Here is a 6794-nt window from a genome sequence, read left to right as displayed (position 1 = left end):
TGTATATCTCTATTTTACTAATTAAATATAATTTAGTTCCATAAATTTTTTATTTTAGTATTTATTTTTAATTTTTAGGCAGACATATACGTGCGAATATGTATATATATAGATATATCTATTTTATATATGCGTATGTATATGTGTATGTATTTTAATTTTAATGTTAAATTTTCAAATTTTTATTTGAAATTGTAAATTTTGATTTTTGATTTTTGATTTTTAATTTTTGATTTTTAATTTTTAATTTATAATATTTTAAATTATTAATTTTTTTTATTTTTTTTTCGATTTTTTTTTTTTGTGTTCGATAAATTGACGCTAACTCAACAGTTCTTTCTTTGAAGAAACTTGTTACTGAATTGACGTCCATGTTATCATTTGGAAATTGTACGCCAAGTTTATAGTTTAATATGAAACTCTAGACGAATTCATGTATTTATCAAAAAAAAATTTAAAAATATAGTATTAACATAGTTCGGTAATCATTTTGGAAATTTATATGTGAATTTTTTTAATTAGTAGTAGTTCTACGTCCACACGTGACAGATTTGACATAACTCTTTTATTAGGATTTTATTTTTCATTTTGGTAAAGAAAACTGTCTTTGCAAAAAAAAAAAAAAAGGAACAAAAGAGGCTGAGCAAACAAACAGAAGTTATTAGTCATTTAGACAAAAGAATCCCCACGAGCAAATGTGTTAACAAATCATGAATCAAACAAACCAAGAACAAAGCCATCATATCAACAAACCAACACAACATAATCTTCTCTTCCAGTACCAACACTTAGGTCTACACAAAGAGGTCAGATAACAAACAGCTGTATGCCTTGTTCTTGTTCATACTTCTTCGACTCGCACCAATGTCCTTAACACCATTGCTCTCCAGTCTTGGAGGACCCGAAAACCGCCTTACTGTCCTAGGAGAGCCTGAGAAAGAGAGCCGCTTCTTCACTGACCCGTCCTTCTCTGAGCCTAGAGGGCTAAGGCTTGATACCCGAAGACGGGCCTTAGCCGCTTGCGTAGGAGCCATGTAGTTAGGAACGGATTGGGACTGTGAGCAACTTGTGATGCTCTCGTACTCTCTAGCAGAAGAAGCTGAGCTGTAAATACTATGCCTACGATGGCATGGTTGCTCAGATTGGATGCTCAAAATGCTCCTTGAGTCTTCATCACCAGCTCTATGGGTCATTCTTGGGCTAGATGCTTTTGTGGCTTTCCTTCTTTGATTTGGTGAACGTCCTTTTGGTGAAGGGTTTCTGGTGCGGGGAATGATCTCGGACATGGCACGGCTCGCTGAGCTTTTCACAGAGTTTTTGTCAGCGCTGTCCAATACGGATGATGGGTTTTCACAAGGACGTGCTGCCATCCACCGTTCTAACCAGCTCCATCCCCAGTGCGGGTTTTTCGGGTCCATGAATGTTTGATGCCCAAATTTTGAAGCATTCTTCCACGTTTGCTGCATGTATAAGTTCATTGTTCAGTTCCATGACCCTAATATTCCCCAAAACTACCTATTTATCTATGATATTTAGCCTTTTTTCTGCTATGAAATCTGGTATAAACACAGATGAAGGAATTCAGCATAAAGAGGACCTGATGAGAGAATGCATAAGCCAGAGCTCGTTCCCTTCTCACAATGGCTACATGCTTGTTCAACATGTTGGCTTCGATTTGCTCCCTTGGACAGTGTGCTCTCATCCCAATTGTCTCCAGTCTATCACAAAAAAAGAATTACAAATATTAAGTCTTTTCATGTAATACGTGTTCCGGTAAACTCAGAATCCTCTGTTCCCCAAAAGACAGTTGAAGAATGTGTTAAGGTTCAGAATCTGAAACTCAACTTTCCAGCACCAATCGAGCCTTTATTCCTCACCGAAAACCTGAATACAACTTTGGATGATCTTGATTTATGAGAGGATCCCAGCTCTCATTCCCCAAACAAACCCTAACCCTTTCTCCAATTTCTCCGTAATTCCTTTTTCCCAATCTAATCTGTATTTATAACTACTCATAGCCAAGACTACTAACTAACTAATAGTAACAACCCAAACAACCCATACTAACTATAGTCCAGATTCAATGAATCTGCATAGCTCATACATCTATCAATACCGCCCGCCTGAGTTTCAGCTTGTCCTCAAGCTGATGATCTGGAATTCGTTCGTTCAAATCTTCGTCGACTGCTAACTTTCCGAGCGTAGTATAATGGCTGTCCAAAATCTGCTTAAGCTCCACTAACCATTCCAATTCTGCCAAAAGTTGTTTTTGGTTCGGAGCTGGCTGGAACTCTTTTCCAATGGCCTGCTTCCGCAATTTCTGATATGTCTTGCTTGCCCCATCTGACTGCTTGTTCAATCCAAACTGCAGAAATATCCCTTTCTTTGACCGAAACACAACCCCACTACGGATTGCATCATCACATGTCTTCCTCCTCAGCTCTATACGAGTGCCACAGCAATCATATAATAAGAGTCTAAAAATTTCCCAATCACGGCACTTCCCAATTTTTTTCTGGCCATTGAACAACATCAGAGCTTCCCCACCCAAATCTGTAGATTCTAGGTAAAACATCTCCTTGTCACTACAACCACCAAATCCAAAGTACCTTTCAGTTTTGACATCCCATTCCAGAATGAAGCTGTCATCGAACACCGAAATTGTTGTCTTCTTCATGTGCGAATCAGTCTTCCCGATGAATCGATCTGAAAGAGCTTTGTTATGTATTCCCCCATCACATGAATCTGTAAAACCAGCAGCTGTCGGATCCTTTGGGACTTTGTTGCGATCGGTCGGCAAGTCCCCGATCGGCATGTTCTGGTCGTGATTAGGCTGTACGCGGTCGACGAATGCGATCGGCATCAGCTTGAGGTGTGAACTGCCTTTTCCGATGAATCGCTCTTGTTGCTACACATCGCCTTCCTCTTTCGGCTGCGGATTCACCTCTCGAACCTCCGGAAGGTTCTTCGGTGCTTGATCGCAATCGATCTGCGGATCTGGATCGCGATTTGTCTGCTTCTTGTCGGCTACCGTTGCTGGTGCCGGATTCGACCAGGTTGTCGAATTCCAACGATCGCAATCGGCCTCCATCCACCGACACAGCTTCGACAACATTTCCTCTACTCTGTCCCACTGCGCCATTCGTTGCTCATGGGTTTCTGCCATTTCCGATTGAAGACGGGCTCTGATACCAATCTGTTAAGGTTCAGAATCTGAAACTCAACTTTCCAGCACCAATCGAGCCTTTATTCCTCACCGAAAACCTGAATACAACTTTGGATGATCTTGATTTATGAGAGGATCCCAGCTCTCATTCCCCAAACAAACCCTAACCCTTTCTCCAATTTCTCCGTAATTCCTTTTTCCCAATCTAATCTGTATTTATAACTACTCATAGCCAAGACTACTAACTAACTAATAGTAACAACCCAAACAACCCATACTAACTATAGTCCAGATTCAATGAATCTGCATAGCTCATACATCTATCAGAATGTAGTTCTCTCAAATGATATGCACACACTTTTAGATTATCACAAACAGAACAACACAAAGCATGACTTTGTTTCAGAATTGAAACACAAGTGAAGCCAAAAAAAATTATAACACGATAAAGCTTCATTTATGAGTAGGATCACAGACAAAAACACAAAACGTGCAATAACATTAACAACAATCGACATTTGCTTTTAAAGACGAATAGTAACTTACAGCAGTTACCAAAAAACCACAAATGTTTATCAATAAAAACAATAACAAATAACCACCATAACACAGTTCCGGATAGGCAATAACCGAGAATCTCTTCTTCGTTTTGATCAAACCAACATGTTCTCAATCTGGTTCTCAAACCACAACTACTGTTTTTTTCGGACCAGAAACACGATAGGCACCAATAAAGAATTTCGGACCAATCTTAGCCTTTTTAGGTGATGTTAATAATTTTGTACAGTGGTTAAAGAGGAATTGAAATAGTTTCCAGGGCAAAAAAGAATCAATTGTTTGACAATGAACCATAAGGAGAACTCGAGAACACGCAGAGCTGGATTCAAAACCCGTGTTCAAAAGCTCTAAACTTTGTATGGAAAGGCTTGATGATGCCTCAATAAAACATTTTCCGATCAAAACATTTACACGAAGTATGCTTTTTTCAAAGCCAGAATTGAAATACTGAAATGGACAGCTTGTGAATGAGATAGAATAGTGCATAAAACCATAAATAACATCAAAGAATCTATCACCTTCTCGAAATCTTTCTCGTGCTTCTGCTGGAGCTGATATATACGAGCCTTCTTATCCTCTGAAACCCATAGCCTCCTCTCCCGAATTTGATACTGAACTCTAGCAAGTGTCTGCATGCATTGCAGCGTTGAAGCGGCTTGACGTCCCACAGATTGGCCCTGGATTAAGGTTTTTAACCTCACAAGACCCCTCAAGGCACGCAATGCTCTTCTTGCCTAACACTCCCAAGAAAGCAGGAACTCATTTCATCAAGCAACTAAACTTGCAAATTCACCAATCAATGGTTTAGGAAATTGAGTGGAACCATTCAGTATAAGATATGCAAGATGAATACTCCTTTAAAGATGCCCAACGAGAATCCATGTAAACTTTTCAGTTTTCATGGAACCAATTCTCACAAAGAGCAGCAAAGAAAAACCAACATTTATATCAAAGAAAAGGGTGCTAATTATACCATGTAGCCTCTAAATGAAGTCTGAATCTTGATAGCAGCGATCTCTTCTTTCGACTTTCCTGGAAAATGAGAGGATGCAGTGAGACGAACAACCTCAGCAGCAGCTTGAGCAGCTGCAACAGCCGCGTCTGCTGCAACCGCAGTAGCAAGAGCCACAGAGTAAGCGTGTCTGGTCTGCTCATCATTAACCTCGGTTAGTTTTGGATCCTCCATAGCCATTGGAGCAAGTTCGGGCAATAGTTTTGGTGATGGAACAAATTGAGGGGCATTATCATAGGGAGGAGTTGCAGAGCTAGGCAGTGTATCTTGGTGAGATGAGATAGGATCCAACTTCTTGTGCTTACCAAACCATTTCTTCGATTTACGTGGTTTCTAATGAAAAGTTCAACATGAAACATGCTGTAAATTGTTGGAAAGACCAAAAGACAGAGATCTGAACAAACAAAATAAACTAAAAGTTTCAATATATACAAACCTCTTGCTTTTTCTCTTTTGCTTCTGGACTTAAGGCTTTCTTCGCAGCAGAGAACCGGCTCCTACCCATCTCCTACTTTATTTTATTCTCAGAATTTCTGCAAGTGCAAACCCCAAAGATATGTCATATGACCCAAATGGAAGAAATTGCAATAAACCCTTGGATTGATAAATTCGAAATCGGCATTATTAGCAAGTTATAGCCTTTACCAGCACAATGGAATATGTTGACTCGCAGTTTATATAAATCAGTCTTGGATTCTCCCAAGTAAACAGAAGACGCGAAAATTCTCCAAGAGAAAAATCGACAAAATCAAACCAAGAGTCTTCAAGGAGAAAAGAATCACTTCAGAAATGAATCAAAGATACATATACATATGTATACGCATGTTGATATACGTAACTGTACAGCGAGACTTCCAATACGGGACCTGAAGAAAAAAATCAAAACCCAGAAGAGGGATGCAAAGGTTTTCCGCGAATTTCTAGGACCTGTGGCAAAAGCAGTGAAGTTTCTCACGATCCAAACAAGGGAAACAGAAGAAAAAAAATGGTTTTTGTAGAGCGAAGTCTCTGGTGGGAAAACAGTTGTGGGGGGAGAAGAATCAGATCTTGAAGGGGAAAGCTTCAAAGGTAACGGAGTAGTGATGAGTAGGAGATGTTTGTTCTCTCTCGCCCGCCATTATATCAACAAGACCCTCCGTTTGGGTTTTTAACCCTAATAACCCACTTGGGTCGCAGCAATTTCAGGGTACACCACCGAAAAAAAAAATAAAATTTGCGACCTTATTACGACTAATATATAACTAATATACAACTAAAATAAGAGTAGTTTATTAGTCGTAATAAGTTGTATATTAGTTATATATTAGTCGTAATAAGGTCGCAAATTTTTTTTTTTTTTCGGTGGTGTACACTGAAATTGCTGCGACCCAAGTGGGTTATTTGAGTAATATTCCCCCTCCGTTTGGGAATTTTAGTCAAATGACCTACTTGGTCGCACCTATTTCACTTCGTACACCAGAAAAAACATAACACTTTTTTTTTTGAAAAGACGAAATTACTCTTAATGAATACGCGATTTTTATCCATTCGAAAACAACTTCGTTATTACGACTTCATAATTAATTTTAAATATAGTTACAATTAATTCTAAAAAAAGTGACAAAAAAATCATCTGTGTTATTTTAGTTGTATATCAGTTATATGTTAGTCGTAATAAGATCGCAAAAAATAAAACGAAAAGGGTATTTCGGACTTTTCCAACCGAAAAGTGGGTTAAAATTGAAAAAAAAAAAAATTCGGTGGTGTACACTGAAATTGCTGCGACCCAAGTGGGTTATTTGAGTAATATTCCCCCTCCGTTTGCCATTTTTACTTCAGATCGTATCCAACTGTGAACATGTGAATCATATGAACAAAAATTTAATCTTGCCTCGCATTGGTCATAACATTGAATTTATAAATGTTTTATCAAATGATTAGTAGAATATATAAGATATGAACATAATAAATGGATGTGATCATCATAAATTTAACGTTATGACAAAAATGACCAAGATTAAATTTCTGGTCACATGGGTCATAGGTCACAACTAGAGAAGATATAACTTGAAATCAAAA

General features: G+C 38.3%; 1 pseudogene; it reads right to left on the bottom strand.

The window, feature by feature from the left end:
- Positions 1-640: 640 nt before the first annotated feature.
- LOC104808406 lies at positions 641-5948 on the bottom strand (annotated as a pseudogene).
- Positions 5949-6794: the final 846 nt, after the last annotated feature.

The sequence above is a fragment of the Tarenaya hassleriana genome, unplaced genomic scaffold (assembly GCF_000463585.1).
Source record: "Tarenaya hassleriana unplaced genomic scaffold, ASM46358v1 Cleome141, whole genome shotgun sequence".
In the NCBI taxonomy this organism is placed as follows: Eukaryota; Viridiplantae; Streptophyta; class Magnoliopsida; order Brassicales; family Cleomaceae; genus Tarenaya; species Tarenaya hassleriana.
This window is presented reverse-complemented; position numbering and strand designations above follow the sequence as displayed.